This window comes from Cydia fagiglandana, chromosome 23 (genome assembly GCF_963556715.1).
Source record: "Cydia fagiglandana chromosome 23, ilCydFagi1.1, whole genome shotgun sequence".
NCBI classification, from domain to species: Eukaryota; Metazoa; Arthropoda; class Insecta; order Lepidoptera; family Tortricidae; genus Cydia; species Cydia fagiglandana.
Genome location: NC_085954.1, coordinates 1270634 through 1296402, shown reverse-complemented (window position 1 = coordinate 1296402; position 25769 = coordinate 1270634). Strand labels below are relative to the sequence as shown.

At 36.8% G+C, this 25769-nt stretch overlaps 1 protein-coding gene across 1 annotated transcript in view; it reads left to right on the top strand.

The window, feature by feature from the left end:
• Positions 1-492: 492 nt before the first annotated feature.
• Positions 493-25769, top strand: part of LOC134675907 (cuticle protein 7-like) — a 78034-nt gene continuing 52757 nt past the window's right edge. The window contains exon 1 of the mRNA XM_063534247.1: positions 493-497. The gene's annotated coding sequence lies outside the window, so the exon portion shown is untranslated. The remainder of the gene's footprint in view (positions 498-25769) is intronic.

The window sequence follows — 25769 nt, the reverse complement described above, 5'->3', positions numbered from 1 at the left end:
AGCAGTAAGTCCTCTTCTTTGTGGCAACATCCAGTGTCGAAAAAAAATATGGGCTCTGGAGGGAAAGTGCCTTAAAACCTTAAGTTAGCTCATTTATAAGGAAACATACTTTTATTAAAAAAAAAAACTTCATTAAAAATATTTTTAGGGTTCCGTACCTCAAAAGGAAAATACGGAACCCTTATAGGATCACTCGTGCGTCTGTCTGTCCGTCTGTCCGTCTGTCACAGCCAATTTGCTCCGAAACTACTAGACCAATTAAGTTGAAATTTGGTACACATATGGAAGTCTGTGACCCAAAGACGGATATGTAACGTAAACAAATGAATTTTAAACATAGAGGCTACTTTTGGGGGGTAAACGATAAAATTAAAAAACAAAATTTTTAAAACAATATAGTGTTACATATCAAACGAAAGAGCTCATTGTGAGGATCTCAAATATATGTTTCTTATAAATTTACAATAAAAAGTTTAGAAGTTATTCAAGAAAATAGACAAAATGACCATTCCCCCCCCTCTATCTCCGAAACTACAGGGTCTAAAATTCTGAAAAAAATACACAAAATAGTCCTTTACCTAAAGATGACAGGAAAACCTATTAGAAGTCTAGAGTCAAGCGTGAGTCGGATTTAAGAACAAAAATGCAGTTACGTTTTTTTAGGGACACAGCCGCAATGGTTTAAGTGAAACGTGATGTATACAGCTATTGCGAAGGCCCTAGGCCGATATCTACATAAGGCCGAAGGTCCGTAGCGTCCCGAAGAGGCGTGCCTTTAGCTTCATACGTGAGTCGGACTGAAGATAAAAAATGCGACTAGGCTGTATCTGGCACACAGCCGCAATGGTACTTGTTAGAGATGCAACGGATAGTAGTTTGGCCGGATACCGGATATTCGGCCTGACCATCGGCTGAATATCCGGTATCCGGCCGCCGAATATTCTAGCCGCCAGCGGAACTATACCTACATTTCGGTTTTACAGGTTTACATTCTGCAGGTTTGACCTGTATCCTAGTGAACGTTCGCGCGCACACATTTCTAGGTGCGAAATGAGTGCGCGTGCAAGTCAGTGGAATATTTAAACTGTTTTAAAATAATAAACAAGTACGATTATGACCAAGACTGTTTCTTAAATCCAATTAGTTTACTCCGAAATCAAGCGATGTTACTATCCGGTATCCGGCCGGATATTAAAATCATGGCCGGATAGGCCGTATACCGGATAGTAACCGAATATCCGGTGCATCTCTAGCTACTTGTAGTACTGATTGATTAGGTTACTATTGCTACGTGTTTTAAAAAGCACTATACAGGATGGCCAAAAAAAAAAGTGTATTCCCGTTGCCAACGTGCAACCCCGAAATCTCGAAGAAAAATTTGGCTGTTTCATACATTTTGGCTCGTCCGTTTTCTATGGGAGCATACTTTTTTTTTCGCGATTTCGGGGTTGGTCTCATACTAAAAGTTGCTTAAGTATAATCTCAAAACCTCCTTGGGAATGCACTTATTTTTTGGCCAACCTGTAGGTATTATCTCTCTTCGACCTTCGCTTTTATAACACTTTCGGAAGTTGTAGGAAGCAGGAGAGCACGACCCGTCGGACGCTCCGAGTTTTCAGCTCTATGCGGAGCTCGGTCTTCGCATTTGGACACTTGCAGAGCAATTCGGAAAATGAATTAGAGATGCACTCGATATGAAATAGTAAAGATATGTGACGTTCCACGGCAAAAGGTACCTTATGGCAGCAGGCGCTTACGCTATTATTAACGCCGCTCCAATATTCAGCCGGGGAAATGGTACCTTTTACTATGGAACGTCACATATCTTTACTATTTCATATCTAGTGGATCTCTAATTCATTTCCCGAATCGCGCCGTTGTACTATTGTTCGGCATTTAGTCTTCAGAGTTGTAGAGATATAAGCCACCACGCCAGAAAACATCATGTTACATTTGGTTTTTGATTGACCCATTTTCAAGACGTTTCACTCACGTCACGTTTCACGTACAAAAAAATTGTTGAAAATTGTGTGATGTACGGAACCCTTGAAACGCGAGTCCGACTCGCACTTGACCAGTTTTTTTTAAATTCGCTTGTCTCGCCCGGGAATTTAACCCACTAAACATTCCAAAAATTAAACACTCGCTATTTAATTCTACTAGTCGATACAGTTAATGTTAATTATGTATTACATTTCTCCAAGAAACATTAGGTCTTATAAAGTCAATCTTATTAAAGTGGGTAGGTATTCTAAATCGAGTGTTATTTTATGTCTCGTTAGGCTCAAATCCTACACGGTACTAAAGACTAATATTATCCTAGATACCTAAGTGTGTGCTAAGTTAGTACGTGGGAGAATTCATGGTTAAGAGGAAAGGGGACGACCGCTATTCTATACAAACGTAGTCCTCATTTTCCTCTCTGGGTACAAATTACAATACAATACAATACTCTTTATTGCACGCAGTGTTGCCAACTCGGATTTTAAAAAAATGCTAGACTAATGTCTAGATTATGCCAAAATTATACCAAAGATTTTTGAAATATGCTAAAATTTCACTTAATTAAAACACATACATTTTTCAAATTTGCCGCCTTTTTCTACTGACAAGATCTGCTTGACCAACTTTATTTAGACCGTCGACGTCCATCCATCCACAAAAGTCAAAATTCATATGAAAATATGAACCACATAAGGCGATGGCGCATATGGTTGCTGCGAAGTTGGTGCAAAATTGGCTTAGAACAAATTATGCTAAAAACATGGCAGATGCTAATTGGAAAATTTTGGCGCCAAAGCGAGTGAAAATATGCCAGATCTGGCATCATTTATGCCAAGTTAGCAACACTGATTGCACACCTCACATACTCGCACACACATACACAGTATACTCGTACTTTACAATAAATGTACAGTAACATAAACAAAGACAATAGCGGTAACAACAGGCGGTCTTATAGCTTAAGAGCGATATGGATACCGACAAAATGGAGAATATATTTGCATAATTAGATGTATGCCTATTAACGATAACTACGCCCCTACGTTTGACTTTTTCCGTTTTTCTTATTATTGTAAAATTAGGAGCGAAAAACAGATTTAAAAAAAAATTTAATGCTCCAACTTTTATAATAATCAAAATACGAAAAAAATCAAACGTAGGGGCTATGGTTGATATATAACCAATTGTGTCAAAATATTTTCAATAATGTTAATATCCAGAGAGGAAAATTACTACGATTGTATGAAAAGGCGATTTTGCGCGGGTCCACTCTCGTCTTAAGTTGTGAGAAATACATGATCTTATAGGATAACTAGTGAACGTAGATGGATAATTAGGAATCAGGATGGATGGATGGACTGTGACCCAAGTTGTGGTTGTATATTCCGATGCTAAATTGACAGTTCAATTGGCCAATTTATACCTTGACAAGATTTTATCGCTCACCGAATTGCGGATTTTCAGTGATAATCCTTCAAAAAATCCGATACCTAGATTTGCATATTATGAAATATAAAATATAAAGAAATATATACAAATTTCAAATTAATATGTATATTCGAATGTCAAAATAATAATGTTATGTCATATAAATGTCAATAAAACACGAAAATACAAATGTGTAGAATATTAAGGAATCATTTTACATTAAGGGGGAGGCCTATGTTCAGCAATGGACGTCTTATGGCTGAGATGATTTTACATTATTTTTACTATAAAATTATTTTACCGTGAATAATGTGTGGTCGAAAATCAAAAACGCTTTTAACTTTTAAAATAATGCCGATAACTACTTCCTATACCATCCAGGCCATAATTGTAAAAATAAAACTTCCTATCCTCATCCATCCTGTATATGGTATTCTTCAATAAAACCGCTATCATTAGCCTGTCAAAAACCGGAAGGTTATATATAATAATAGTAATTAAAAAGTTTATTAAGAATTTGGGTGTGGGCCCAAGCATCCTACTGTAAGTTTAAGTGTACATATATGTTTTGTACAATAAGTACTAATGTTATTGTGTCGGCTAATATGAGTATGTTGGCGGGTTGGATGGGTTTATGCAATAAGAAGCCGATACTAATTAAGAAGATGGCCGATGGGGTCGAAAAGTGCTCGAGTGGAGACCACGGACTAGCAAGCGCTGCGTAGTTAGGACGTCCACCCACAAGATGGACAGACGACCTTGTTAAGGTCGCCGGAAGACGCTGGATGCGGGTCGCTTCCAACCGGCACGTATGGAGGTCCAAGGCCTATGTTCAGCAGTGGACGTCTTATGGCTGAGATGATGATGATGACTAATTAAGTCATACAATATCTGGGAGACAAAGCTTTGCTCGGAAAACATATAAAAACTCATAAATGTGCGTTTTTCCAGAGATAAGACCTAGCTAGATCGATTTATCGCCCCCGAAAATAGCAAATTTCATCAAAATCGTTAGAGCCGTTTCTTAGATCCCCGATATATATATAAATAAACAAGAATTGCTCGTTTAAAAGTATTAGATTCGGGAGAGTTAGAAATCTAGCAGGGTCTAGCAGGGTAGCAGGGGTAGCAGGGGGAATAAAAAAAAATTTTGCTATTAGAATTCTAAAAAAAGTAAGGACCAAACCAAAGTGCTCTAAGATTACTTACACTCGCAAAATCCATTCAATCGCACAAGCACTCCATAGACTCCATACTAAAGAGATTATTTTTTGTATGATTAGTAATAATACCATTAACCTTTTGTATAATAAATAAACATATTCATAAAAAAAAGCTCATTTATAATAAGTTTTCAGCAAGCTTTGCGAAAATATATTTTTAATGAAGAAATGAATGAAGAATAAAATTTAAGCTTAATACTAAAAAAACTTATTAATAATACGTTTCAAAAGTGTTTTTAAGTAACAAAACTGTTATTTTGAGTGAGCTATACAGGGTGTGTCTGACCATGGGGCTTTAAATCCATGGCTTGATTCTACTCACTAAACTGAGCTACTTTTATTACGGCACCAACCCCGAAATCCCGGAATTTTTTTTACTTTTTCATACATTTTGGCTGATCAGATATCGACATTTTCTATGGAAAAGCCTAAAAAAATTCCCCGATTTTAGGGTTGGTCCCATAGTAAAAGTAGCTCAGTTTAGCGAGTAAAATTAAGCCCTGGATTTTAAGCCCCATGGTCAGACACACCATGTAGAAGCTAATTTATTTCTCTTATGTTATAGCTGGTTCTCTCTAGCATACCGTCGTCCGCTCATTCATTAACCTCAACAATGCCGCAGATGATCCTTCGTTATATTATAATGGCGGCGAAACTATTGAGTCGTTTCAGGGTTCCGTGGGCAGATCTTATCCACCTTTGCAAATAGTCGAGTAGGCACTAAATATCTACTGAATCACACATTAATTGATTTGAAAAGGTGAACACAAAATAACTGATATGTATTTTTGTACCGTATATATAAATAAAATATCAATGTTCATGTTTTTATACTTACCATTTAATGTGACACTGTGAAGCGCCTGGCGTTAGTTGGCTCGTTGGGTGGACGACATCCGGAAAATTGCGGATCACTTCTGGATGAGATTATCTCAGGGCCGGAACAAGTGGCGTACTAGAAGAGAGGCCTATGCTCAGCAGTGGGCGATAAAGGGCTGATATGATGATGATGATGTGACACTATTATACAAGTTACATGAGCATTATTAATTAATACGCTTTCAAAGTATTGAAGCGCTGGTGGCCTAGCGGTAAGAGCGTGCGACTTCCAATCCGGAGGTCGCGGGTTCCAACCCCGGCTCGTACCAATGAGTTTTCTGAACTTATGTACGAGATATCATATGATATTTACCATTTGCTTTTCGGTGCAGGGAAACATCGTGACGAAACCGGACCATAAGGCTTAGTTTCCCCTCTGGGTTGAAAGGTCAGATGGCAGTCGCTATCGTAAAAACTAGTGCCTATGCCAAATCATGGGATTAGTTGTCAAGCGGACCCCAGGCTCCCATTAGCCGTGGCAAAATGCCAATGACAATTAAATGTCATCATATCAATAGGTATCAAAATGTACTAGTAAGTTAGATTGACCTCTGGTGACCTACTTTTTAACCCTTTAAAGTGACATTCCATTTCCAACTGCAGCTGCAATACTGTTCATTTTACTATGGAAACGCGTCGCTATCACTGTCAATTTCCATAGTAAAAAGAACAGTATTGCAGCTGCAGTTGGAAATGGAATGTCACTCTTACAAGGCACAAGGCACTTTGAAACAAAGTTTCAAATCATGTGGGAAATATATTCCCTCTGCCTTATAATGGCTTAACCAATAAATTGGATCTGTTAACCAAAAATGTTTCATGGATCTACGGAACCATAAAACATTTTTCCCGTCGCCTCTCACGCATGGCCATATTGATGTTACTCGGAAGACCGCCAAAGGTCAAAAACTCACATAATAATACATTGTTAACAAATTATAACTTTACACGCAATTATTGGACCTTGATGCACGTGGGGACCTTAAATAATTCCAAAATATCGTAGCTAACTTGTGTCGGTCATAAGAAAAAGGTACCTAGCTGGAATCGCTTAAGGCATTATTAAAAATACTCTAGTACAAAAAAGGAACGTTTTGAGACGTAAGCGTCTTTAACTATAAAATCCTTTTTTTGTTGGGAACGACACAAACATACAAGATGTACAATACTTTTAGAATATGTTTTCAACTTTTAATATTTGAATAAGGTCGAAAAACAGGTCGTTTAAGGTATAATTGATAGGAAATTTAAGTTAAATGCATGTTATTATAATTATTAAATGAAGATGCCGATGGGCGGACGTTAGTATATCTATATTATTATAAATAATTGATATGTTCCGTATATTGAAGGCTTTCTTAAATATAGGAAGACCATTTTTAGTAAAATAATATTGTTATTACCTATGTGGTTAACGCAAAGTTTTAGTTGTAATTTTTCTACGTTTCAATCATAAATGAAATTCACAGGGAAACTATAGGTAGGTACTCTGTATCTTTAGGTATTGAAATAAAAATAAACATATAATTTGTGCATAAAATAGTCTGTACTAATAGTATAATTTTCTCATTAATTAAGTTTGTTTTTGGCTTTAATAATAGTACACGCGTATTCGGGAAACGAGATAATCACAAGATCTAGAGACGATATAGAGATCAACTAGATTTACATTAGATATCGACTAGATGTGACTTGGATATCTAAGTCATAACTTGTCGAAATCGTTCAAGAGGACCTCCAGAATCGCGGAACCGTCAAATTTGACATATCTATCTTACAAATATCTTTAAATTATCCATATCGTAACTTGAGGTCTAGTAGAGATCTAATTCATTTTCCGAATCGAGCCGGTAGATAATTATTCAAGCAACTAAAGTATATTATCAGAAATATCAGAGTAGACTTTGATACGAAAGATAATAACTCGCGCGTCGCTCCATATCTTTTGTTACTTTCTAATTTCCAGGTTTTAAGCCCCTCTTGACCTCATGAGTTAGTCACTTAGTATTTTAGTACACCCTAGGGGTCCTATTTCACAGGATAAAGGATGACTCACGTTAGACCGGGCCGTGTCCAGGCCGGAGCTTCCGGCGCATCGTTCTCTATGGAAAGCATCACGTGATCGCCTGTCATGTCATAGAAAAGTAAGCGCCGGAAGCCCCGGCCCGGACGCGGCCCGGTCTAACGTGAGTCATCTTTAAAGATGATCATCAGATGCTCGCGCGCAGATTCTCACGCCATAGATCATTAATCATTATGGACTAAGCGAGCCTGGTTTTTGTCTGAATCACTTACTATTGCGTTAGGATCTATGGGAACATACTTATTAGTTTATTGAAATATATGCGTGACTTTGCTAGTGCTTTATGTAATGTAATAAAAGTAGGTATGTAATTTTTATAAGTACCTACATAAATTATATAATGTATTTTAACCTGGGTATATCATTATTATGATATTTTTTTAAATGTTTGTATTATACCGGGTGTGGCCTGTAACACGAGCAAATAATTAAAACATAGATTGTACTCCTCAAACACACTGACACTTTTGTTCAACAACTTTAAAAAATTATGAAGTATTTAGACTCCCTATTTTTCATACAAAATAAATATTGTCTTCAATGGACGCCATCGCCACGCCATATTATAATTGTGATTGCCGTTGCTTGTCACGCCTTAAACATAACAAAATTTGCAATACATTGCGTCTTAGAATAAACTTTAACGTGTATTAAAAATCAAACCACAAGTTATTTTTAAGTCGCTGAACAAATGTTGGTCAGTATGAGGAGCACAGCCTACAGTTACATTTTTTGCTCATATTACTGGCCACACCCGGTATTGTTCTAGATTTTATTTTTAAGGAGTTTTTATTCAGATTACAATAGTTAAAATATTATAATAAATATTTCAGAATATGCGTTAAATTATTAATTAAGTCATACAAAAGCAAAAAAAAATTTTTAATTTTTTATGCTTTATTTACTGACACAATAAATATATACTTAATGAAATAATGATATTGGTTTAAAGATACCCTGCATAATTAAAGGTACCTATAGGTATATACATTTGGATTAACCTTGTAAGACTCATTGGCCTGTTTTTAGGACGTAAATCAGTAGTAATAACAGCCCGCAAAATCATGTTTTTCAAGGAGAAACATACCTTATATTGGGGCCTAATTTTTTTAAATAAGTATCCTATTTTTAGGACACTAGGTTATTTCACTTGTCCTTAAGAGCCCTTCAACACGTCAACGTGCACACTAGCGCCACAGCTAAATAATCGTGATTATTTAAATTTAAGGAGGCCGCTACATACTGTATTGTGTATTTAAGTAACTTTTGAATACATCAAACTAGTTTTTATGTTGCTGGATTTGTCAATCTATGCGTCCTAAGTTAAAACGACCGTTTTTGTTTTAAGTTCCTAGATCGACGAAACTAGCAATATAAAAACTAGTTTGATGTATTCAAAAGGTACTTAAATACACAATACAGTACGTAGCGGCCTCCTTTTTTAAATACCTGTTGTTAAATTTAAATAATCACGATTATTTAGCTGTGGCACTAGTGTGCACGTTGAAGGGCTCTTAAAATATTATGGGTCTTACGAGATACGTAAAATAGTCTCAATTTGCAAACAAAAAAAAGGGTTTCGAAATTCAACATATTAGGGTTGCTACAATAATAAATGGTGTCGACGATTAATGTTAGAAACATTAAAAATCAATTATATAAACACGTGAAATAATCAAATAAAACTTGCGACGACACGAGACAGTGATCTTGCAAAGAATTGCATTAAAAAATAAAATTACATCTACAATGTATCAACACTAACGGCAAAGTTAGATATGACAACTGCTGAATGATTGGAATTTGAATCTTATTAGAAAGGGGGTTAGGTATGAATTTATTTGAGTATGATTTGTAGTTGTTACTTTGTGACAGTGAGAGTGGTATGTGGTGGCGGCAAATGGGAATGAAATGAGTTATAATTGCATTGTATAGTGATGGGACATCACACGATACACCATACGGTACGGGATACGGTACAATGCCATGAGGCATTAGGTCCGCCATTTGTATCTTTTTTGATGTGCAATAAATTTAAAATAAATAAATACTAAAACATTTAATCCTTAAATTATACATAAAAATAAAAAGCCCTAAAAATAATTCAAATAAAACTTAACCTACACTAAGCTTAAAATAACCCACCCTGCATCGTACCTGGCTCAAAGGTCCCCATAATGCCTGCAGCATTCCCCCGCTGAACTGCCATGGCACAGTATAATAAAGAGTACTAACGTACAGTATGGACACTCCCTGCCTCCCGTTGAAAGTGCCGCCCACCCGCTCTCGGTTACCACCGGCTGGCAAGGACACGACGACGCGGTGCGCAGAGCGGAGGCCACGTAAAATATTCAAATATTAAACAAATATTTACAAAACCTATCAGATCACACTGAAAACAACACAATATCTATATGAACAAAAAATCATGTTTTCAACTTACGTAATATTTTGGTGGCCTGATTTCCTTACAAAAATTTTGTTACTTCGTTTATACCGATTCAAAATAGGAAACTATTGTATAAATCGAGCTTAGATACCCACCTAACAGCATAATACGATTCTTATTTATTCCTAATTCGTGCAATAAGTTTTGAGTCACTGAGGTCATCGAACTTGACAACAAAATGGCGAGAACCCTCGCACATCTTATCTCACTCACACAAGCATAGTACGCGTTCACCTACACCAGCTTAGCTGTCCGCGTAGGAACGCGTTTGTTTCATACATTTGATCGCCAGTGTCCGGGGTGTGGTCATGGAGAACTGTTGAACCAAGTACGACCCAGAGCGAGGATCACCACATCTCTCCCGCAAACGCCGGACTATTTCGATCGAAAAAGTCGACGAGCTTCCACCCCCCACGGCCCCGCTGTCTCTAGTGCACAAATACACTTGTATTACTACAGTTTTTTTTTTGCGGAATATCGTTTTGGTTCTTAAAAATTTGTAACTTGCCAGTCTTTGGAAAGCGTCTGTTTAAATTGTGACTGTATCGACGCTACTGTGACATTATTTTTGGTAGGTAACTGTCTGGGCATTCTCGTTGGCGGCACCATTAGCAAAGTGTAAAGTGTTGACTGTTGTTATTAGTAAGAGATCGTATGACACGAAGGGTAAACACTGTTGTTATATAAAATAGTGTTAGATGCAACTGATACAACTCTTTGTATGACCTTGCGATATTAGTATATAAGGACTTATTAAAGCGCAGATTAGGGGGTATCTAAACTTAAGCTAATCGACACAATTAAAAATACTCGATGACGAATCGCATCGGCAAGCGTAGCGTAGGACGCCCTCAGAGGGCCTACCGCGAACCACGTTCGACGTGTTGCCTCCCTGTCACACTTACGTATTCATTTACAAGTGCGACAGAGAGGCAACACGTCGAACGTGGTTCGCGGTAGGCTCTCAAACTAGATGGAGCGATGACCTTCGCAAGGCGGCTGGCAAAAGCTGGATCAGAGTTGCCGCAAACCGTGCTCAATGACGCGTAATAGGAGAGGCCTATGTCTAGCAGTGGACGAGGGTAGGCTGATGATGACGAATCCACTCGATAGGGGTCATCCATTAATTACGTCACACGAATTTCTAGGTTTTTTGACCCCTCCGCCCCTCCTTGTCACACTTGGTCACATTTGGCAAACCCCTCCCCCCCTAGTGTGACGTCACATTTTTTCTACGAAATCGCCAAATCGAATATTTTATCAAAATATTTTTGACGATATAAATATTAGTAATTTTATAACCCAAAACTGCTTAGGAAAGAAAATAAAACGAATAAAAACGATTATCGTTTTAAAAACTCGTTATTTAAATGTATAGCGAATAAAATAATTTAAATAAATTTTCGGTTACTTATGAAGTTAAAGTGACGTCACAAAGTTTGTGCCTCCCCCCTCCCCCATGTCACAATATGTCACATTTTCTTGACCCCCTCCCTCCCCCTAAACGTGTGATGTAATTAATGGATGACCCCATATCGATAGAATCGCCCCATCACTAGTCGTAACACTGTCAATCTAGGAGCCATTACCGTTGCCACACGGCAGAAGCGCGAATCGTGAGGAAAAAAGCTTTATGGTTTGATGCAATATTGGTTTTTATAAACATTAGTAGGGAAAAAAACCGTTAAACTAATATTGAATGGTCAGGGAATCATGATATTGGCCTTGAAGGACAAATCTTTATAGTTATTAAACGTTCAATTTTCATCATGATATTGATTAGAGCAAAAAGAAGGGGGAACTATATAAATATCAATTATATGTAGGTAACAGTGGCGGCGCGTCCATAAAAGCCGATTCCCACGGGCTTGCCTGTTTTTGGATGTTTGAGTAAAGTTGTAAATGAAATATGTAAGCCAAATTAGCCCCGGCTTGCCTATGAATATATGTTTGACGCGCCGCCACTGGTAGGTAATTATAAAATTCTAACTCAGCTAAGGCCCACTTGCACCATTCCGCTAACCCGGGATTAATCAGTTAAACCGTTAACCTAATGTCAAATTGTACTGGTAACCATGGTAACGCCAGGTTTAACCGGTTAACCCCGGGTTAGTGGAATGGTACAAGTGGGCCTTAGCCTCCAAACGAATATTTAAAAAAACAGTAGGTAGGAGTTCACCTTAAATCTCAAATTTTATCTAAGTGATGCCTTAAAGACCTAAGGTCAGGCTTGTTAAAGTCTAGATTAAGTTAATGTTTCAATCGGCCTTGGTCAAATAAGATGCGGTTTTTAACAATAATATATTTGTCAATGTGATTATAAAACCACATGATTTACCTCATTTACCAAATCACGCGTTATAACTAGGTAATTTGGTATGTTGCATCCGACATGATTTGGAAACTAAGGTCACGATTTTTTAACATTAGAAAGAAGGTAAGCGATCTTGACATGTCTTTTAATTGAAAAAGAGACTTTTAATTGAAGAATGGTAAATACTTTAGATGCATAGTGTTAGACGCTTCTATTGATTCTGACTGTACCTATGTAAATATAAATACATATCCTATATTGAACAGTCAGCTGTTAGTATACCTGCAAGTGTGTTGACAAGAATGCGGTCGATGGCTCTGTCGAGAGCATGCCCATTTGTGGAGACCTTTGTGGAACCATGTTATCATACTTATTCGCACATTATGTCTTACACACAAGAGAAGAATCATCATCATATCAGCCAAAGGACGTCCACAGCTGGACATAGGCCTCCCCCAAAGAGTGCCACAATGACCGGTCTTGCGCCAACCGCTTCCAGCGGATTCCCGGGACCTTTAGAGCTGTTTCCCACAAATGTCCATTACAGTTTTTTGCGGGTACGGTTTTTTGTAACTTACGTGTGTAAGTAACTTTCACACGAGGATTCTGTTTGCGGGATCCTGCATGCATACTGCAGAAAACTGGATCCATATCGTATCTAGAGCAAATTTTTAACGTGTATTAAAGTTCGAATCAGGCAGAATGTCATACCTACCGTGTGAATCCTACATCCGTTTGCCTTCACTCAAGCATACTTTACCCATTTAGAGACCTGCGTATTACACTCATATTATAGCAATTTTCTAAGCATCATTACATCAATTAACTGACTATATGTAGTTCTTATTACGTTGCAATAAGGAATACAATTGGTCAGTGGATGTTACATTATTGCATTTATTTATTGATCGTTGATAGAGACATAAAGCTGTTTTATTGTCAATAAATTAATAAGTAGTGTCAGTAAGTATGATACTTAAATTATAAAGCGATAATGCAAGATATAAAATAGAGGGTATTTCGTTTTTTTAACATTAAAAAAAAAGGTAAAGAATCTTGACGTGCCTTTTTATTGAAAAACACTTGAAAAATAAGTCATGGCAAATATGTAACAATTATGAATCATATATATCATATAGGTACGATTATTTACATTCTTTAACTTTCATAAGTAATAGTTATTGATTTTTAAAAAAGCCAATCCCAAAGAACTAGAATCTTTTCACTAAAAATCTATTTCGGCTGTCAAATAGGCCAATCAAGTTAGTTTTTTTCGAAGAGTTAATTCCCAGCAAGCTGGAAATAGTTTTAATGCCTTGATTTGGTCCTAAATGCGTGTAATCCGAGTTTCAGTTCAGCCATCCCAGGAGGTGAGCAAACATTTTTGCTCTTTTTATTTTTTTTGCTTGTAGTTTGAAAACGGTACATCCGACGGAAAATCTGTTCTAATCGTGATGAAAATTGATATCTAAGGATCCGAAAGGATCCTTAATACGAATTCGTAGTCAAAGATGTAAAATTTGCCCGCCATTTTAAATTTTAGAGATAAGATAAGAGATAAGAGATCTTTATTTAAGAGATAAGAGATTTTATTAAGGGGCACGTTTGTTTCTTTGACTTGACCTCTCTATTACAGTTAATTAGTCTTTGGTCTAAAGTTGCACCCGCCATATTGAATTGCCTAAAAGCTAAACCATTTCCTGAGTTCATTAGTATAATCACCCACATTATTACGAAACAAAGAAGATACACTCTAATTAATGCACCTTGAACTGTATTCGGTGGAACCAATCGATTACCGACTGTACTTTTTATTGTAATGGATACTCTTGTTACACTTCTTTAATGTCCGAGTGTTGCTTCATACAAATATTGTAATAGAAATAAAAATTCAGAGTCAGAATTAACCAATACACGATACAATAAAATTCTTCATTAAAGGAAATGAGAAAGCTCCCCGCGATTTGCGAATTTCGATTTTCGCGGTAGGCCGTGCTGCAGTAATACTGTTGTAACTAGTCTGGTGTTTACAAGAAATAAATCTAATTGATCAGACAAAAGATATATCATGTATCATGTTATTCACACGCATCTCCTTATCTATTTATTGTACAACTAGGTAATAAACTGTCTGGTCTTTATACTATTAAATACGTCAATTATAAATATGTATAAACTAGACATAGACTATCTGCAATACACTCCGCATTTCAAAGCGTTTACGAAGGCATACCGTACCTACACATAACATAAGGTCAATAGAGATTGACAATGACTAAGTTTCAAGATGACATGTACTGGGACCACGTCGAGCACCACCTTATGTTATGTGTAGGTACGGTATGCCTTCGTAATAGCTTTGAAATGCGGAGTGACAGCAGGGTGTCATCTATTGGGCATTAGCATGTCGATCACTAGTACCACCACCTTATAGGCGCTCTTATTAACCAGGGGCGTAACCAAGATGAAAATCATTTGCAGAAACTACACTACACTGACTGATTGATTTGAACGATGTTATTTACTCACCCGCGCCAATACATGAACGGACACGTACGAACTAAATGCACGATAACTGCACGACATCAGTTAGATAGCGTTCTAAGCCCCTATTGTACAGTCACCTGCAATAATATGTTACTCTTCCAAGGCCGCAAAAATATTTGACACTCTCTTATGGCTCTACAAATAAGACCGTGTCAGATATTATTGCGGCTTTCGTTATGTAACATATTATTGCGGGTGACTGTACATTTCATTCGATAGCGTGACGAGCATTGCGATTGTGTTGTGTCTATTTTTGTACGGGATTTTGAACCAAGCGGGATGTTTGGGATATTCAAAATGTTATACAAAATGACACTTAACGTAAACGCGTACGTCACGTCACGCTATGGAATGATGATGATTGATACGATGAGGGGGTTCTGTAGGGCTAAGATGGTCGTTTTTTTCATCTGTCATTATGTCTGTCACGTTTTACCAAGAACGTAAGTGCGAAAGTAAAGCATGACACGACAGACGATAAAAATAGACCATCCTTTTACCGCCGCAGGCCTGGCGATGGCGGGCCCAGTAAAAAAGGCCGGCGGGTTGCAGGTTGCACCATCTATTATTGAAGTGATCTATGAAACTAGATGACAATGTTGACAAGGCATGTCTGATTGCTGCCGTTGATATAACCTGTTAGATCATGTTATGACATTGTTCAAGATTAATTGTATATGTACAATAGTTGTTACTTACATTAATACATACGTAAAGTGACATAAATTATCTGTATGATCAGAATGTTTCATGATCAGATTTATTTGTTTTTGTTAATATCAAGGACTTCTGGGAGACAAACATATAAAAACTCAAAAATGCGCGTTTTACTAACACACATATTAACACTCATCAATAAGTAGTCATGAATTGGAATAAATATATACCTACCTATATACAAACATGAACGCTGAAAACAATACCTACACTCTTTTTTTTGGTAGTCGTGTAAAAAAGCTGGAAAAGTGAAAAGCACTAGTTCGCAAAAAACAACTTTCCGCACACACAAGTAGCACTTTTTGAGCAACAGGAAACGGTGCGGAAATGTCATTCTTCACTAGGGTTGCCAACCGTACTATATTATATAGTATTGTACTATATTTTAGCTGTCTGTACTATACACTTTTGGAAAAATATATAGTACACTGAAATACTATATTTCCGATTAAACGTATATTACACTCATGTTTAGTATTTTATCTAATAGTACTATATTTTTTTGAAATGTACTATATTTTTGATGCCTTATTCTGGAAAATACTATATTCCACCAAAAAAAAGTTGGCAACCCTATTCTTCACTCGTCCCGATATCTCGGTAGTTCGGTACTCGTGAAGTTATGACATACTTTCCGCACTAGCATCGAAATCTATAAATTATCTATTACTATATTATAATCTATCACTAGAAATGTATAAATGTATAACTTTAAAATGTTCGTATGAGGTTATGTACACACATATACTTTTGTTAGACGAAGGCTAACTAATCTATTGTTACACAATTTGTCGATGTCTAATTAACAATAACTATTTGTTATACTGACTTTGCCCGCGGCTTCGCTCGTATTGATTGATGAGCTAACACCTGCAACAATTGATACTAATTGTTAATTGTAATGATATGAATGCATATGTGACGTTATCTACGAAAAGGGACCTCATTGTCGATGGCGCTTACGCCATTATTAACGGTGCTCCGATATAAATACAATGCCGCGCGACTCTGTGCGACATAAGCGCCATTGACAACTCCCTTTTCATAATAATGTCCCATATACTGAGTTATCTATGATCCTCCATATGTGACGTTTTCAACTAAAAGGTACCGCATTGTCGGTTGCCCATAAAGTTGATTTCAAATCCAATCTTTATGGAAACAGCACCTTATTGACAAGCGACAATACTTATGTACCCAGTGTTGCCATCTTGGCATAAATGATGCCAGATCTGGCATATTTTCACTCGCTTTAGCACCAAAATTTTCCATTTATCATCTGGTATATTTTTTAGCATAATTTAGTCTAAGCCAAGTTTGCACCAACTTGGCACCAACAATATGCGCCATCGCCTTATGTGGTTCATATTTTCATATGAATTTTGACTGTTGTGGACGGATGGACGTCAACGGACTATATAAAGTTGGTCAAGCAGATCTTGTCAGTAGAAAAAGGCGGTAAGTTTCAAAAAAGTATGTGTTTTAAGTGTGTAATTTTGGTTACATATCAGAATACCGAAAACTGATTTACCTAATGTTGAATCACCTATGCTTGATTCACCTATTTTTAAATTACCTATCGATCATTTTACCTAAACATTGACTGACCTAAGTTTATAATACCTAAGCTCAAATAACCTAATGGACGAAACACCTAATGCACGATATACCTAATGCACGTTTTACCTACTGCACGTTTCACCTAAAGCTATTATACCTAATGCACGAATCACCTATAGCTGATATACCTAATGGACGATACACCTAAAGCTGATATACCTAATGAACGATGTACCTAAACTTGATTTACCTAATGGACGAAATACCTAAAACTGTTAAACCTATCGCACGAAATACCTAAAGTTGATATACTTCCTGAACGAATTACCTAATGTCGATATGCCTAATGCACGGAATACCTAAAGTCTATATACCTAGTAGAAAATTCATATCATTTTGCCGAATTATCAAGTGGCAACTCCACCCAATTGACCCAATAAATCGTATGATTTCCCAACCTTACAGTAGAAACTGTCAGAGTTTGGATAACAACTTAAAAAAATACACTTTTTGAAATGCTACTTTTTAGGTAGTAGAATTATTTTGTAAGTCTAATACAAAATTAGTTATCTTATCTTATCTTATCAAAAACTTAATTTTTGTAAGTTAACATCATGACGATGAAATAAAAGTCGGTTTTGGCACTATTTGGTCGCAGTTAAACTAACACGCTCCTCCTCGCTTTGCTCGTCGTCGCACCTATCTCGACTCTGGCAAATGACTAGTTTTGGCTAAAAAAATTATACCAAATGTTGTATGTCCTAATAATATTCTACCAAACAATAATTAGGTATATTTTTGATTTTAGGCACATATTTCGTTCATTAAGTGCATCGACTTCAGGTATTTCGTGCATTAGGTGTATCGAATTTAGGTATTTCTTTCATTAGGTATGTTAACTTTAGGTAATTCGATCATTAGGTATACCGACTTTAGGTAATTCGTGCAGTAGGTATGTTAAGTTTAGGCAATTCGATCATTAGGTATACCGAGTTTAGGTATTTCGTGCATTAGGTATATCAACATTAGGTGTTTCGTGTATTAGGTATATTAGCTTTAGGTATTTCAAGTATTAGGTATTTCAACTTTAGGTAAATCGAGCATAGGTATTCTGAGCTTAGGTAAACCAATTGTAGGTGAAACGTGCAATAGGTAATTCGTTCATTAGGTGTTATGAGCTTAGGTTAATTGATCATTAGGTATTTAAAAAAATAGGTGAAACGAGCATAGGTGATTCAATATTAGGTAAATCGATTTTCGGTATTCTGATATGTAACCGTAATTTTAAGTGATATTTTAGCATAGGTTAATTTTGGCATAATCTAGACATTAGTCTAGCATTTTTTCAAAATCCGATTTGGCAACACTATATGTACCCTTTTGGTTGAGAATGACACATATGAGGATATTTATGAGGTGTTGACGTAATAAGTAGTTATTCACGTAGATTGCCTAGGTATCAACCTAGGTATGTACTAACGATAGGTCATAGCATAGCGGATATATGCGTGGGAGTGCGTAGTTCATTTTTATACCACGATTCACGAATGACTTTTTATACCACGATGGTGGCAATCATGCATACGGCCGCCTGATGGAAAGCGGTCACCGTAGCATATGGACGCCTGCAAGGTAAAAGGTGTCACATGCGCGTAACCCGTCAGGAACCTGTACACTCATTTTGAAGAGCCCCCTACTTTCAAATGTGGAACGAAATTAAATGTATTGTCTTCGTATAGGTATTTAAATAAAATACATCTATAGCAAAGGGCACAAGGGCACTTAGTACAGTCTACAAAAATATGGTACAGTTGCCATCAGATATATCGGAGCGGCCAAGGTGTTCACAATATCTGAACACGCACTCTAACGCCCTGACAATAGAGGCGTGTTCAGATGATTGTGAGCACCTTGGCCGCTCCGATATATCTGATGGCGACTGTACTCTTCGAAGGCCGCAAAACTATGTGACACGCTCTTATTGCTCTACAAATAAGATCATGTCAGATATTTTTGCGGCCTTCTTTGTGCAATATATTATTGCAGCCTGCAGGTACACGTCAGTTACCGAAAAAAGGTTAACAATAATTAATGATCAACAATTATAAGAAACAGTTACTTATCATAAAGCGATCATTGTTTAGAAATAAATATTAATTAAATGCAGTGTAATAATTATTAGATTAGACTTTAGAGTATCGGCGCGATTCGGGAAATGAGTCAGAAATTCACTAGATATGTAATGGTAAAGATATGTGACGTTCCACGGCAAAAGGTACCATTGCCCCGGCTGAATATTGGAGCGGCGTTAATAATAGAGTAAACGCCAGCCGCCATAAGGTACCTCTTGCCGTGGAACGTCACATAACATTACTATTACATATCTAGTGAATCTCTAAATTTTGATTTGTTTTCATTCACTTTATTACTTTATTCATTACTTTAAAAATACAACAAATTATTTAAAAAATATACGAACACAATCAAATCAGTGTAGGTAATTATAATAGTTTCTTCCTAATTCACTAAAAATGAAAAAGTTTGAAGATTTGTTTTATCTTATTGGAATAAATTTTCATTGTGCTGGCATTCATATTACGTCATTTTAAAATGCAAATCCAAATTCAATCTCTAAATCATTTCCCGAATCGCGCCTTATGTACCTAGCCGCCGTGCAGGTCAGGATCTAAACGACTCAAATAAAAAGCTTCGATTTGAAGTAAACTATTATAATCTTCCAAGGTACCTACCGTAAAACGGGGTGAGTAGGTGTCGCGGGGAGAGGTAGGTTATGAATGGAGAGAAGGTTTGAGAGGGGGGTGAGAAGGGATTTTAAGGCTACTGCTAGAAAATAATGTATTTCAATTTAAAATGGAGCTATAGTAATACGCATAATAAAAAAAATCGATCCAACAATCTTCCAAAATCACCTTTGTATGAAAACCCCTCTCACCCCAAATACGAGGCACTACGGGGTGAGGTGGGTTTTCATCTTTATCGTCATAGTTATGAAATGGATTTACCCAAAATAAAATAAAAACTAAAATACAAACGTCCGGAACACTTATTATATTTTATACCCCATTCAGTTTTCATATGTAAAAATAAAATGTTATCGAGGTTTGAATTTCAGTTTTGACCCTACTCACCCCATTTTACGGTACTGGTTACAAAGGGTGTCTTAATTAAACGGTTAAATGCAGAAGTGGTGGTTATGTAATGGAGGCTGATGAAAGAGTGATTTTGCATAATTTGAACAATACAAAATGGTTTTAAATGTACCCGTTCATACAAATATGCGGTTATTTTTTGTTAAAGTTTTTCGCCCAAGGTACTCGTAAGCTAAGGTCGCAGGTTCGTTCCCAGGTGAGTCAGGCGAGGAATGTGTAGCGTCCTCGAGCTGAACTTTAACACTTGATTGACAGCTTTTTGACAGCCCCTCCATTAGATGAGTTCATTGTTATAAATATGACATTAGAGATGAAATCTAGAGCTTATGCTTAGGTTTTGAAACCAAATAAGAACATTTATTTACAATATAATTAGGTACATTAATCACACGATGGATGGATTGTGTGAAAGAGGATATGAGAAAGAAAGGAGTGACTGCTGAGGACACGAAAGACAGAGGAGACTGGAAGAGAAAAACATGTTGTGCCGACCCCACATAACGTGGGATAAGGGCAGGGGAAAGAAGAATCACAAGCAAACATTAAAAACCTAAAGTTGCCTGGGGCATCGTCCCCAGGACGCTTGCGGCGTTTCCACGCTTTACTGCAAGACTTGAAACCTATCTTTTACATTACTAAGGTTTTGCTTTTATACGACATTTGCGAGGATGACATCTAGAGCTTACGCAGTAAGGTTTTGAAAACCTATAAAATTACAAATTCACATTAGGTATCTAATAAGTATTATGTAGATGCTATTACGAGTATATGATTGTATTAGAAATACGATTTTAAGCGATCAAATTGGAAAGAAAGGCAACTTTTTATGCGATCCATACATTTATAAAACTTAACCGTACCTACACTTACAGGCCAATTCGAACATGCACCTGACATCAAACCGATATTTGAATCATATTGGAATCATAATCAGTTAGCTGAAATCATCCGAATTAATGAAGTCATCCGTCAGAGAACTAGTCGTCGACGTAGCGCACCGACTTAGCAAGCTGAAGTGGCAGTGGGTCGGTCATATAGCCGTAGAACCGATAACCGTTGGGGTAGACGAGTTCTCGAGTGGAGATCGCGCATCGGCAAACGTAGCGTAGGACGCCCTCAGACTAGATGGAGCGATGACCTTCGCAAGGCGGCTGGCAAGAGCTGGATCAGAGTTGCCGCAAATCGCTCAATGGCGTGCAATAGGAGAGGCCTATGTCCAGCAGTGGACTAAGCCGAGAGTAGGCTGATGATGATGATGATCAGTTAGCTGTCATTCGTGCGTTCATTTCGCTCAGAATTTTCGGTACAAGAATTAGTGCAAGCGAGTCGGGCGCCAATAACAGCTAACTGATGTTATGATATAGAACCAATATAAATGAAGTATCGGTTTTATGTCAGGTGCATGTTCAAATTGGTCTTTCAAATCTGTTAAATAAATAGTATACAGTATGTAACTGAACGAAAAGCTATTATTCAAACCCGTTAATGTTTACTTGTTTAGGTCATACTAAGCAACTTTTACTATGGGACCAACCCCAAAATCGCGAAAAAACTATTGACTCCCATAGGCAATTTCGACATCAGACCAGCAAAATGTATGAAACATCCAATTTTTCCACGTTTTCGGGGTTGGTCCCATAGTAAAAGTTGCTCAGTATGACCTAAACATTAACGGGTTTGAGTAATTGCTCTTTATTCAGTTATTTTGATATTTTCTTCTACTTTCCTTCACAGTTCACACGGCCCAAAGATGACACAATAAAATATACATTTCAATACGCATGATGGCATGCAATCCCATAGATATAGTAACGTTGCTTAATGACAATAAGTACTACGATTTACACCACCATGGCAAAACGCAAAGGTTGCACCTATAGCTGTGTAATGGTCGGTAATGTGACCATTATATGAGTACTGAGCTTTTATTGGGCGATTATCTAGTACTGAGGAACACTGGTTACGATTCTTATGTAGAAACCAAAGAGAATAGATAGTATAGAGGGCTATTGTCAAAGTAAATTTTGTAGTCACGGTACATTTACTGCCATCTATCGACACACGATTAAAACTTAAAATAAAATTGAAAATGTGTAAATTAATCAAAATATGTTTACGGATAAATGATTTTTAATTTTTATTGTTCCATTCCATTTCTATGACATCAAATATTTTTTAACCTACCCAACAATTTATAAAGGGAATTTAAGAATCCTGTTATGTAATTTAATTGTATAATTCAATACTTATATTTTAATAAATTTTAATGTTATATACCTAAAGGGGCCCACTGATTAACAGTCCGCCGGACGGTATCGGCCTGTCATTTGTTTGGAACTGTCAAAAGTTTGTTCTAACTGACAGGCCGCTACCGTCCGGCGGCGGACTGTTAATCAGTTTAATAACTGAATAATGCCTGACATGTCATGTCATTGACGACCGGGCTGTCCTAGTGATGGGCTGTCCTACCTGTGAAGCCGATGGTCCTGGGTTCGAATCCCAGTAGGGACATTTATTTGTGTGATGACACAGATATTTGTTCCTGAGTCATGGTTGTTTTCTATGTATCTAAGAATTTATATATTATATATATCGTTGTCTTAGTAAATACCCACAACACAAGCCTTTTTGAGCTTACTGTGGGACTTAGTAAATCTGTGTAAGAATGTCCTATAATATTTATTTATTTTATGTAATATTTAAAATATTATGAATACCGCATGAAAATCCGTTCAGTAGTTTTTGAATTTATCGCGAACATACAATCACACAAACAGACCAAGGGGGGGGGACTTTGTTTTATAAGGTGTAGTGACGATGACGGTTACATATCAGAATACCGAAAACTGATTTACCTAATGTTGAATTACCTATGCTTGATTCACCTATTTTTAAATTACCTATCGATCATTTTACCTAAACATTGACTGACCTAAGTTTATAATACCTAAGCTCAAATAACCTAATGGACGAAACACCTAATGCACGATATACCTAATGCACGTTTTACCTACTGCATGTTTCACCTAAAGCTATTATACCTAATGCACGAATCACCTATAGCTGATATACCTAATGGACGATACACCTAAAGCTGATATACCTAATGAATGATGTACCTAAACTTGATTTACCTAATGGACGAAATACCTAAAACTGTTAAACCTATCGCACGAAATACCTAAAGTTGATATACTTCCTAAACGAATTACCTAATGTCGATATGCCTAATGCACGGAATACCTAAAGTCTATATACCTAGTACAGAATTCATATCATTTTGCCGAATGATCAAGTGGTAACTCCACCCAATAAATCGTATGATTTCCCAACCTTACAGTAGAAACTGTTTGTTTGGATAACAACTTACTTTTTAGGTACTAGAATGATTTTGTAAGTCTAATACAAAATTAGTTATCTTATCAAAAACTTAATTTTTGTAAGTTAACATCATGACGATGAAATAAAAGTCGGTTTTGGCACTGTTTGGTCGCAGTTAACCTAACACGCTCCTCCTCGCTTTGCTCGTCGTCGCACCTATCTCTACTCTGGCAAATGACTAGACCTTATATTATAATAAAAAATAGTAAGCCAATTGAATGATTTGGCTAAAAAATGTATACCAAATGTTGTATGTCCTAATAATATCCTACTAAACAATAATTAGGTATATTTTTGATTTTAGGTACATATTTCGTTCATTAAGTGCATCGACTTCAGGTATTTCGTGCATTAGGTGTATTGAATTTAGGTATTTCGTTCATTAGGTATGTTAAGTTTAGGTAATTCGATCATTAGGTATACCGACTTTAGGTAATTCGTGCAGTAGGTATATTAACTTTAGGCAATTCGATTATTAGGTATACCGAGTTTAGGTATTCAGTGCATTAGGTGTATCATCATTAGGTGTTTCGTGTATTACGTATATTAGCTTTAGGTATTTCGAGTATTAGGTGTTTCAACTTTAGGTGAATCGAGCATAGGTATTCTGAGCTTAGGTAAACCAATTGTAGGTGAAACGTGCAATAGGTAATTCGTTCATTAGGTGTTATGAGCTTAGGTTAATTGATCATTAGGTATTTAAAAAAATAGGTGAAACGAGCATAGGTGATTCAACGTTAGGTAAATCGATTTTCGGTATTCTGATATGTAACCTTGCAATTCCATGTCAAATTGATTTGTCACGAATATCATCAATTACCATCACTACTTACCATCAGGCGGGCCGTATGGGTGTTTGCCACCGATGTGGTATTAAAAAATATATATCTATACCGGGTGTGGCCTGTAACACGAGCAAATAATTAAAAATTCAGTTTATTTTGACGTAATTCATTATTTGTTCTTCTGTTATTTGACATAATTTAATTCAATTGTAATTTCACATTTATTCAATTGTAATTTGGTATAATTTAATTTTATATAATTGTGTTATTCAATTTATTTATTAGGTAACTTGACATTGTTTATATGGTAATTTTATGTTGTACTATCTTGTGAGCGTTTTGGGGCCACCTGTAAGCCCGCAAGAGTTGAACACCAATAAAATAAAATAAAATAAAAAATAAAATAAAACATAGATTGTACTCCTCAAAAGGTGGCATTTTTGTTCAACAACTTTTAAAAATTATGAAGTATTTAGACTGCCTATTTTTCATACAAAATAAATATTATCTTCAATGGACGCCATCGCCACGCCATATCATTGTGATTGAAGTTGCTTGTCACGCCTTAAACATAACAAAATTCGCAATACAATGCGTCTTAGAATAAACTTTCAAGTGTATTAAAAATCAAACCACAAGTTATATTTAAAAGTCGCTGAACAAATGTTGGTTAGTATGAGGACTACAGCCTATATCATCATCATCACAGGCCTTTCCGTCTATTGCAGACGATTTATACATTGCTGTGCAGACACCGGGTTTGGTGACTGTGGAGGCCGATGCGTGAGCGGCATGACCTCCCACATTTTTGGCAGAGAAAGCTCATGCCATCCGAGGTTCCAGTCCCGGTTTGCTTTCTGCGACACCTTCTGCTATCTAAAGCATTAAACCAGGCTTGGTCGCATAGCCTTCTCCCCTCCACAACACGCTTGCGCCATCCATCACGGTCTTCAGCTAAGGCTTCCCAGGCATGGTGGTCGATTTTAAATGCAGACATGTCTCGCTTGACACAGTCTTTAAAGCGCAGCATCGGTCTTCCCACGTTCCTTTTAGCATACGCAACTGCACCAAGCAAGACACGTCGAGGTATTCTATATACAGTTTAATTTTTTCCTCATGTTACAGGCCACACCCGGTATACCTATATATCAATTAGAAACGCTGCCAAATTGTCACTGTCAACAAATGTCAGTAAGCCAAAGTAGCAGTTAACCCTGTCACTGTCTACG